The sequence below is a fragment of the Protopterus annectens genome, chromosome 4.part0 (genome assembly GCF_019279795.1).
Source record: "Protopterus annectens isolate FY-2018-M chromosome 4.part0, PAN1.0, whole genome shotgun sequence".
NCBI lineage: Eukaryota > Metazoa > Chordata > Ceratodontiformes > Protopteridae > Protopterus > Protopterus annectens.
In genome coordinates, this window is record NC_056733.1 from 287,175,968 (window position 1) to 287,187,545 (window position 11,578).

Sequence of the window (11,578 nt, forward strand, 5' to 3'; positions counted from 1 at the left end):
ATTTTATAGTTCAGATTAGCCCACTTTTTCAAGCGAGAAGTTGCTGTAAGGACACATTTTAAGAACAACAGAAGACATTTAGCTGACACAATAGAATAGTTTTCAAGAGCTTAATACACTGCTTTAATATAAAACTTGTATAAACTAGCTCCATTGGTTAGTTCTCCGAACTTTCAAATAATTATATTTTGGTAATGTACAGGAAAAAGTATCTCTTTGCAGTACTGTAAAATTATGGAAGAACCTTTGATTACCCATCATTTCACTTTCCTAGCATATAAATGAATTTTCCTTCCCTTCAAGCAGAAGATCTCAGTAGGTCAACACTTGCATCTTTTTGCATTTTGTTTCTTAGGCATGTCCATAATTATGTACACTGCTTTATATGCCATATCACACTAATTAATGTTCAAGAGCTTTGCTTTGTACTATACTTTGTTTATTCCTCTGTAAAATGTTCACATTTAGCTTTTTACAGCATTCTGTGAAAATATTGTATGTTGCCATAGAATCAAGCCTCTTTTTCTCCTCTGTTCTCTGCATGAGATCTTACTGCACATACACAAACGTAAACACACACCACACTGTCATGTTACTAGCATGATCATCAGTAAATAAGTAATGCTAGAAGAAATGTATAATATTATGAGGCTATCACTTGTGAAAATAGCTTGAAACATTACAGAATGGCAGATAGGAAGATTAACATTACAATACCCTTGTTAGAAAAATGATAACACTCCAGTCTGAACTCCAAATAATGTGATATTAGTACACATTTTCAGCGTCTTTCAAATGCAGGGCTAATATTTAAAATGTATTTTCAAAGGAATGAACATATTTACTGTATGACCATACACATTGTGACAGTTAGCATTGCTCCATCATCTAATGCTCTGCAAAACTCAAGTACGCTGAATAAAACAAATGAGGTTTTCATAACGAGTATCTGAATAGCTTCCCTTTACTTGCAGTTTCTAAACACGTTAAACAACAGACTAAACATATTGTTAGCAAAGCAGAAAACTGTCCCTTCCTATTCCTTAGAATGGGAATTGCAAGAGTTATTACTCACCCAATTATTTAATGAAAAGCACTCACAGTGAAAAAAATCTAAAGCAAGTTCTCCTAAATGCTCACTGCTTGGTTTGCTGGTTTGCCTTCTCTCCGTCAGCATGCATAAGGTCTGTCAAATGCAACTGGTTGCTCATCTGCCAATTCCGCAATTATAAGCATTCAGTTAGCCACACCCACATGTTCTCATATTTAAGTATAACCTACAGTAAGAATGACTATAAGTGCAAACCCAGTCAGCATTTATAAATTTCATTAATATTCTTTTAAGTCAGAAGTATGTATTAACCCTTTCAATGCCCCGTCTCATATCAAGTGATTTGAGAAGCAACGTATATCTGAATGTTCTGTTTTCTGGAGCTGAATGGCTGCTTTTATTACATTTAGTACTTTCATTTATTTTAGACACAGTAAATGTGTTTTCAACAGCATTATCTAAATTCATATGGAAGAACTCAAAATCTCAGAAATGTGAGCAAAAGGTAGCAGCTTTCCCTTGTAGTACTGCAGTCATGACTTTTTATTTCTGACCCAACTGCAACACTGGTATCCTTCTCTCACACTGTTAATCTGCCCATCATGTCTGCTCTAGTGACATACATATGACTCTCCCACTATCATTTCGAGAACTACATGGTCTGGCAACTGTAGTCATCTACTACCTTGTCTGTGAAAGAAAACTTCCATGCATCTAACATTATACCCCCACCTCTGTTTCACTAACAGTGCCATTGTTGTTCTTGTATCTTTTTTCTTTGAAACAATCAGTCATATTGCCTGTCTGTGCTGGGTTTACTCCTGTAATATACCTGTAGATTTCAGGTATGGTTCTTTCTTATCTCTTTCTCTGTACAGAATGTGTACTGAAGCACCTGCATCCATTCCTTTTCTGGTTTCTCCACCAGTGCCACTTCATTCATTCCAGCTTTCTGTGCAATATACGTACCACTTTGCTGTCTTGCAGGACATGCCAAGGTCATGGGTTTGGCTCTATCATGAGTTGTCATGAAAAAGGCCCTTTTGCAGGGCATTAACCTTTTTTTCGTTTACCTGTATGCTTAAGTTAAGATTTATGAACTCACTGTCTCTGTTTCTTTCTCTTTCCCTTTCTCTCTTTCTTTGCATTCACTTGCTGTTTGTATACTCTCTCTCTTTTTAACCTTCCCCTTTTCTATGCCTAAATGATTCTGTGCACATTTATATGGAGCTGTGTTCCTTTGGTTTGATTGTATAGAGTTACCTTAAAAAGGCATTTTTTCTGGATTTGTTGCATTTTGTATTCATGAAGGTTCTTAAAATGAATGTGGCTTGAATGACATCAGTGTCAGTCATGTTCTTTTTTTTTTTGGATTAAGATTTTAAACTAGGATTTTCATATAAAAATTCAAATAGCATTTGCATCTTCCATGCATCTTAGGAAGTCAACAACAAAGTACTGAAGGTAAGTTAATAAAGTGTTACTACACTGATGTTGTAAACATGTCAATTTAATACAATCATTTATTTGAGAGTAACTGACTTGTGTGTTTAATGTATATTGATTACATAGTACTCAATATCTGTGGGTAAGTGATAAGTAGTAAAAAGCATTGTACCTTCACAAGAATGGCACTGCTTGTTTATTTATTTATATATTCATTTATTAAAAAGGTAGGCCCACTTTATACAAGGGTCCATTTTCAGGGAGAACCCAGAAGCACTGTTGGAATAATTGACTTTCTGAGAATTATATAGCTTGGAAGTGGAAATTGGGAAACTCAAGCCCAGACTATAGGACAAAGTTCATTAAAAGCCTTAATCCTCAGAGCTAAACTGCTATCACATACAGTGCTATCCAATGGTTGTGCACATATCTTATAATAAGTAGCTCCTGTGGCAGTTGTGGACAAAGTGTGAATTCCTTCTGACCATGGTTTACCACTCTATAGGTTCATAGGTGTTTACTAGGCTAACGAACAAAATAGCCTTTTTAAGCCTAACCATGCATCCCATATCTCTGACACCCTTGATAAGTGTAAGCATCAGCCTGGGAAATGAACCATTTACAGGTTACCTGTGCCTATTAGAGACATAGGTGCCAATCCAGGGATGAATTTCCAGTTTCCCAGCCATTTGTCCAAGTTGTACTTGAATTGGGTTAGGGAGGAACTCTGTTTCACATGGATGGGGAGCTTATGACATACTCCTTCCAAAGTTGAAATATGGACTACCACTACTTGCTCAACATTCCTTTCACAATATTGAAATCTCCCAAGGACTAAAAAATAAAATAAAATTCTCTTGGCAGATTAACACAGGCACTACGCTAGCCTACTAAAACCCATAAAATGGGTTTCAGTGAAGGATTAAGCCATTTATCTTCTAAGTACTCTGCTCTTCAAGATTTTCAGTGTTAGTTACTTCCCACCACAGGAAGATCATTACCATTTAGAAACTAGATTCACTTGATCTGACCAGGACAAGATTCAAAACAGCTATGGTAGAAAGAGCCTTTTCCAGACTAGGTCCAACCATATGGAATCACTTGACGAATGATCTCAAAACACAAGCAACAACTGATGCATTCAGGTCCACCGTGAAGAAACATTTCCAGAGGGAATCCAGGTGCACCCGCTTCCAAAACAATGGATTAGACAGAGTTACAGTATGCTTCACTTTAAATGTACACAAATTTGTGTTTCCTTTCTAATGACAATGTACAATTGAATTGTTTTCTCTTACTGGTGAAAAAACTCAAGTAAAGTACTTGTGCAATTTCCTCCAGTGTTTTCCAGTATACAACAGCTATGCACATGCAGTATTTTATGTATGTAGTGCAATTGACATGAAGCTTCACAGTGTCTTATTTATGGTAACTTTTGTCGCATAACAGGATTGGTGTCATTACACTGTGTCATTGTCAGAAAGTGTCAGTTGACCAACACACCTATACAATTAAACAGAAAATAAACTGAAACTATGTGTTGTTTTAAAACTTAAGTTGAACAATAAATACTTCAGCATTAAATATTTCATGTGTGATTCTGACGTACCTTTCCATTGAGCTGGTTATTAATAATTTGGATTTGCCCTTACTTGTCAGATGTAAACTATATGATCTTCTCACTAAATGTAGTCATCTATACCTCTGCTGTCCCTAACAAGAAAACACTGCAATAACATTATGCTGTTTTCAAGGTTGTTGCTAACCTAGCTGGCAGGCTAAAGTTCCACAGGTTCATACGTCTTTGCCTTTGCATGCCAAAGCAGTTCCTAAAGAGGCACACATAAATGGGAATTCCACGGTTATTCAAGCCTTAAAATTCCAAATTACAGACCTTGAGACTGAAAACCCAAACAAAGAGCTGACAACCTATACATCCAAGTTTAAATAACTAATGTGATAATATTTAGTAAGGAAGAGCAGGGGGCAAAGCTCCATGCATGTTGAGGTGTGTAACAGAAAAACTTCCCACAGAGAACTTCCTTTTCAGTGTTGTTTGGTTAATCGGGTTTAAAATGATATTCCTTCATTCACTCGTTTTACAGTCATCTACTTTATCATATTTTGGGATATGGGAGAGCCAGGTTTATACCTGCAAGCAATGGCTGTGAGGTAGACAAAAGGTGACGAGTGGGATGCCAGCCTACTGCAAGGACTGGAACTCTCTATTCAGAAATGTCAGTACTCAAAACAACCATACCATGTCCTCCAAAAATGTAACAGCTGCTGACAAATGATTCACTAATGCTTTCTGCATCATTGAAACAATATAGTGAGACAGAAACTATTCATGAATCAGCAAGCTGTCTCTGTGTATGCCAAATTCTGTATAAGGCTGTGAAACTAATACCTTCCATAGCCACTTTGTGCATAAATTACCTTCTCATGAGCACTGACCTATATGAAATTTTAAGGTACCATCTCAAATTTTGCTGACCTTTCAGGAAAGTATTACTGACCTGAAAGACTCATTTTCTAATTTCCCCTCCTGATCTGTTTCTGTAGTTCAGCAAAACAGTGGCTTATGAGCTATGCCTTACACTTAGCTACAGCTTAAAATGATACCTAAAGTCTTTGTTTTAATAAAGCTAGCATACCACAACCACACACCTATTTCATGAAAATATATCATTTCATTTCACATTTGTTAAGCAAGTTAGTCCAAATGAGTTTGCAAACAAACCCATACTGGTACTTTTTTGTTTTTCTTAGGAGTTTGCAAACAAACCCATTTTCAGTGGAGATCCGAGGGGAAAGGCCCCAGCAAACATAAGTAAAGATAAAGTAACAATATACAAATATTAAATAATCACAACACAAAATAATTGTAAAAAAGAAAAGGTTATTGACTATTTGCATTGCATTGATAGTAAGTAACCCATTTTCAGTGGAGACCCAAGGGGAAAGAGCCCCAGCAAACATAAGCAAAGATAAATATACAGGACAAAAACTATTAAAAATAACAATGCAAATACGAAATTAATTATAGAGAGAAAAACAAAATAAAAAATGATGAACATTAATGGTTGCACTGATAGCAGTGGTCTAAATTTATTATATATAAGAGTAAAAACAAAAAGATAATCATTGTTCAAATGAAGGAAAATGTACAGACAATGATAGGAAGTGGGGGGGGGATAAATAGCATGGAGAATGGGAGGGGGAGAGAAAGGAGGGGCTATAGTAGCAGAGCTGAGGGTTTAGGAGGTTAGTTTAAGCAGAAGTTACTAACAAAGAAAGAAAGTTAGGAGATGCAACAGGTTATACAGTAGGACAGACTAAGACTACGTGTGGTCAAGGCAACGGCATAATTTCAAGTTTAGTGGGTGGGATTTAAGCTCCTTTTAAAAAAGGGAAAGGAAAGGTTGGATCTAATATGGAGAGGGAGTTTGTTCCAATTTAGTGAGACAGAGTGTTTGTAAAGTAGTTTGCCAATATTCCTTTTGGAGTTATAAACTGAGAGAAGATGCTGATCAGCACTCCGGAGAGGCTGGGGGAGGAGGGTAGGGAGTAACATGGGAGGCAAGAGCAGGGCAGGCAGAGGGGTTGTTGAGTATGGAAAAGGTAGTGTGGAGTTGCGATTGTAGGAGAAGGTGCAGAAATTCCAGCCACTGAAGTTTATTTAGTGAGTGGCAGTGATGCGATGAGAGTGGTTGGTTTAAAATAGATCTGGCAATTTTGTTGTATGTTTGTTCCAGTTTCTACACTGAGGTAGTTTGGATATTGGTAAGGATGGGGGAAGAACACAGAAGACTAGGTAAGAGAAATGCCTGCACAAGAGTGTGTTTAGTGGCAGTAGTGATGATTTTTTTGTTCTTATAAAAGTAGTCAAAGTTTTTGGTGGGTTCTTTTGATGGCCTGTTATATGTGCAAGTCAAATTTTAGTCAGTCATCAATTATTACCCCAAGGAGTTTGGTGTGTGAGGCAGGGGAGATAGTGGTGCCATCTAGGGAGTAAAGAGAAAAGTTGGATTTAAGGCTGAGAGAGTATCTGAGGTAGGAAGGGGAGGAGTTGAGTTTTGTTCAGGTTAAGGATTAGTTAATTATTTCTGAGCCATTTTTCAACAGAGATAAAGGAATTCTGTGTTAGTGTGTGAGTTCAGAGATAGTATTGGGAGATAGATAAGAGAGTAGAGTCATCTGTGTATTGTATTACAGATGAGAGACTGCAGGATGAATGTAGGTTGTTAGTAAAAATGTTGAAAAGGAGAGGTCCAAGTATGGAGCCTTGGGGTACTTCTGTCTGAACAGCAAGGAAGGGTGAGAAAGCCTGTTGCCATGTAACAGCTTGTTTTCTGCTAGTAAGGTAGGATTGGAACCAGCCAAGAGTAGAAGGAGAGAGGTTTAGGTCTGAGAGTTTGTTAAGAAGGATGGGATGAGACACAGTGTCAAAGGCTTTAGAGAGATCAAGGAATAGGCAATAGATGAGGAGGTTGTTGTCCCTAGTTTCTGCAACCGTTTGAATAAAGGATAGTAAGGTAGTCGAAGTAATGTGTTTAGGGCAAAAACCATGTTGTGAGGGGGTGAGGAGATTTTTGTGAATGAGATAGGACAGTAGTTGAGTATGTATACATTTTTCAAGGATCTTAGAGAGCAGTAAGAGAATAGCAATTGATCTATAGTTAGAGGGTTCAAGAGAGTTGCCACCTTTGTGCAGAGGAGTGGTATAGAAGGATTATTTCTGGTATGGTAGATTCCTGAATGGAGCGGTTGATTAAGATAGATACAGAATATGCAACAGAGTCAGCAACAATTTTCAGAAATTGAGGGGGGAGTTTATCAGTTGAAGGAGAGCATGGTTTTAGGGATTTGATATATTTAATACAAACAGGTCAGAAGGTAAAAGGCTGAGAGACAGATGGGCATAGAGGTTTAGGGAGAGGTGAGGGTGACACAGAAGAGTTGGGATGAGCAGAGTTACCGGAGGGTAGGAGTTTAGAGATGCTGTCTATGAAGTGTTTGTTGAGCAAGTCTGCAGTTTCACAGGGAGAGTGATAGGTGAAAGGGTTAGTGATGGTAGGTGAACCAGTGTGGAGCAGGGAATCAGAAACAGGTCAAGGTTCCTTCAACTGTTTTGGAATTAAAGGGCAATAATATCCTGCATACATGGCAAGCCTAGATTATCAATTTCTCAAGAAACATTATGATAGAGATCTCTTCTTTTGCTTAGCTTCAGATGCCTTCGCATGTTGTCTTTTCCAACCATTTTATTCTCGAGTATAGTTTAAAGTTAAAACACATTCATAAACTAATCCTACCTTACTTACTGTCTCGCATTCTCCAAGAGGTGAGCAGCAGTCAGCAGAACTAGTGACAGTGTGTACTGACTTTCCAACTCTACACAGTTCAGACTGCCAAGACCAGCAAGCCCAGACAATACAACTCCCAAAAGAAGCATCAGAATCAGCTATGTGACTGACAAAGTCAGTTAACCAGCTGTGTTTCTGGAAAACCCCTATAAAAAGGTTTCTGTCTAGTGAATGTACTCAGTTAAAAAAAAAGCTGACCTGTCTTGGTGACTCTCTACTGTCACACAAAGGATAGAATCTAACCTTTTACACTAGACCCCTGGTAGCATCTAATAAATGAAACATCTGTTTCATCCATATTCTTCAAATAATTTCACCCACTAGCCCATGGTCACATGAGAACATCCATGAAAGGTGCACATGCCCTGCTCTTAACCTTCGTGTGAAAAAATGACTGTCTGTGGGAGCCCTACTCTTTGTCACTGAATAATTGGTCAATGCTCAGAATGTTGAACCAAAAAAATCACTAATGTCTGTCATCATGGCTTTACTTTGAGAAGACTGAGAAAGTGAGCATTGCATTTTCTTTACTTTCAGCCCTTTTTCCAAGTTTGCATGATTTTCAGAGTTGCTATATATTCATATTTACACATATACATACATATATATTATATAGTTGTACTATATTTGCACATAAAAATATCTAAACACCCAAATGTAGCATCAACAAAAATAAATACAAAAAAATAAATAAATAAATTGCCAGGGAATTACACATGCTCTGAGACATAACCTTGAGACATGCAACTGGAAAACAATGTTTTTGCAGGGCGACAAGCCCCCTGCAGCCCCATACCTTCTGCTAATTATATATTCCAACTCCAAGATATCACAATACCAGGAGAAAAAGTTATAATCCTGGCAATGAAGTGATCTCGCACAAATGTCAATCATTTGGTTTCAGGACCAAACACATATTAACTATACAGAAAGTCAACATATTTAAGTACTCCAATATATATATATATATATATATATATATATATATATATATATATATATATATAGATATACACATATACACACACACACACACACACACACACACACACATATATCCATCCACCCCTAACCCTTTTCCCATTTTTGCACATGGGTTGAGGGTGTCACTTCAGCAGTGACAATTTTATACATATATATATATATATATATATATATATATATACAATGTTGGGGGATGTGGGTGCCTGCCTCCACTTCAGAGGTGCACGGCGCCCTGCAAAACAAAATTGTATTGTGTAACCTTCGGAGTGCCACTTATTTGATAAGGGGCTTCCCAAGGGTTTAGACATTTTGGGTTGAGTTATTATGTGTTAATTAAACGAGACATGATCATTCCTAGTCAACCCACTGTCTGTCAATGATAGCCTCAAATAACTACAATTGCATTCCCAGATATGCTGTTCACTTGGGGAAGTGAATCTTAAGGACAGGCTGCTTTAAAACAGGAAAGTCTCTGTCATGTGAAGTGGGACTGGTTGTTCAACAAATTTATAAATAAATGCACAAACAAAAATAAAATATATGTTGAAAATACATTAAATTAATGTTGAAAATCTCATCAGCAAACAATGTGTATATGTGTGTGTCTGTGTGTGCATGTGTGTTTGTGTAGACATACACACACACATATATATTTATATACGTATATTGGTACATAAATATACACTGGTCCTACATACATTCTCTGTCATATATCTCTCACTACTCAGTAGTTACCACACCTCTTTCAACAATCCCACCTCCTTGAACATAATATATTTCTCTCTCTATCTAACATACCTCTCAACCATACCGAATTCCTCAGAATTCCCTGGTTTTGAGGCTAAAATAATGGAGTGGCATGAATTCCCAAGTGGCCTCTTGAAATCAGAATTTATTTTTTATTTATTTACAATTTTTTTTGTTAATGCCAATGCCATCGTTCATCGCCTGCATGTCCCGCAACATCATCAACATGCAGGGGCATACGTGTTGACGTCTGCTTTGTTCATATTTGGGGTGGAAGTTACTCAGGTGAATTTGAACTGAAGACCGTACCGTGAGTCCGCAACCGCTACTGAACACAAGCCAATGGTTTCAAACAGATGAATGCAAGGCATTTTAAATATTTTATATGCATTTTGTGGATACTTCATTGTCAGAAGGTGGCTACTGGTTAAGTCAAGATCCAAGTGCACTTTAAGAAGCCAATGTTTCTTTCAACTATTCATGCCAACTTCACTGCCAACACAAGCGGTGCTGTATTTAAATGTTAGCACCTTTGTGGCGTATAATACACTGGACGCTTAAAATATTCTAATAGTGAAGAAATAAGATGCCGTAATTTGTGTCAGATAAAATACTAGGAAGCGCATTACATTATGTGCCACAGGCATTTTTTCTTGAAAATGTCAGTTCTGAAAACCTGGCAGTATGGAAAAAGAAATGACTTTTTAGAATGAGAGTACCATTGACTAAGTATATACCTGGGTCTGCACTTTATTTTTTTAGGGATTGACTTGCTTTCTCCTGGGTGGTTCTGTCAATAGCGGTTTGATGGAGTCTGGAAGAATTGTATTTACTATGTGTTGCACTGAATGAGAATTATATTCATCTACAAGTTACACTGAATGAAATGCCATTTGATAGAACACAGTTTATTTGGTTTAAGTGAGATTAGGATTCTAAATGGGGTTTTGTTTCTGTTAGGGGAAGGTGTAATAGGGTTAGGACTGGGTTCATGGTTCAGGATAGGACTGTGTAGTGTGTCAGATATTGTGTACTGCAGGTGAGTTACGGCAGACTGCCTTCCACAAGAAATAATATGGATAATTATACTGTTTTTATGTGTTTTGATGAGTAGCTACAGATGACTATGTGCTTAATTGAACTGAATTTTTTATTTTTTTTTAGTTAATTATCTCATTTGTTTTCAGTGAGGCTACGCAAATAAATAAATAAATAACACCTGTCACACAACATTTCCAGAGGGGTTAAAATACATGTAGTGGAGGTCCAGTTGTGTGTCTTTCGGCTTTTCCCGGTTAGGGGTCGCCACAGCGGAACTCCGGTCCGCTAATGATTGGCAGTTGATTTTTATGTACCGAGTTGCCAGCCCTGACGCACAACCTTCAACGAAGGTACGCCCATTCACGCATGTCTCCACTCAGAAGACGCTCGAACCGGACAGCATCTTACTGTGAGGCGACAACGCTACCACAGCACCACCACCGCAGATATGTAATAGAGGTCCAGTATATCCTCAATACTTCACCTTAGTGTGTTGAACTCTGAAGGAGAAAACATTAACAAAAACTTAAGTGTGACTTATTGTTGGCTGGTGGTAATAATGAAACTTACTAAAAGATTACTTTGAACTGAAGAAAAATAACATTTTTTGATGGGGAAGTAATCATCATAGATTACAATGGTTTACTGCCTTAAGTCTCAATCTTTCAGAGCAAGAAATCTGGACAAAGCTAAAAGTAATGGTGGGACCAATGCCCAGAAATACAGACAGATTTTAAATATTGCTCCTGTAAACTCAGATAGTTGCTAGAATAACATGTTTTGTATTATTATCTATTTTCTGAGGGATATGAAGCTTGCAATTCAGTGTCTGCCATTATTTATTATTATTTAGTGACTTCAATCTTCATATTGGTATCCCACAATTCTATTGGAGTGGGTGGTGTTACATGATTATGTATACAAATTTTATGTTAATCAT

At 37.3% G+C, this 11,578-nt stretch overlaps 1 protein-coding gene across 3 annotated transcripts in view; it reads right to left on the reverse strand.

Annotated features, from left to right (window-relative positions):
- Nucleotides 1–11,578, reverse strand: part of LOC122799302 (L-serine dehydratase/L-threonine deaminase-like) — a 420,485-nt gene that overhangs the window by 386,228 nt on the left and 22,679 nt on the right. The window contains exon 1 of one of the 3 annotated variants that reach the window (XM_044068266.1): nucleotides 1,076–1,208. The exons of 1 other annotated variant lie outside the window; for it this stretch is intronic. The gene's annotated coding sequence lies outside the window, so the exon portion shown is untranslated. Of the gene's footprint in view, nucleotides 1–1,075; nucleotides 1,209–11,578 lie in introns of those variants that run through there. One more of the 3 variants, XM_044068267.1, reaches the window with a different exon arrangement.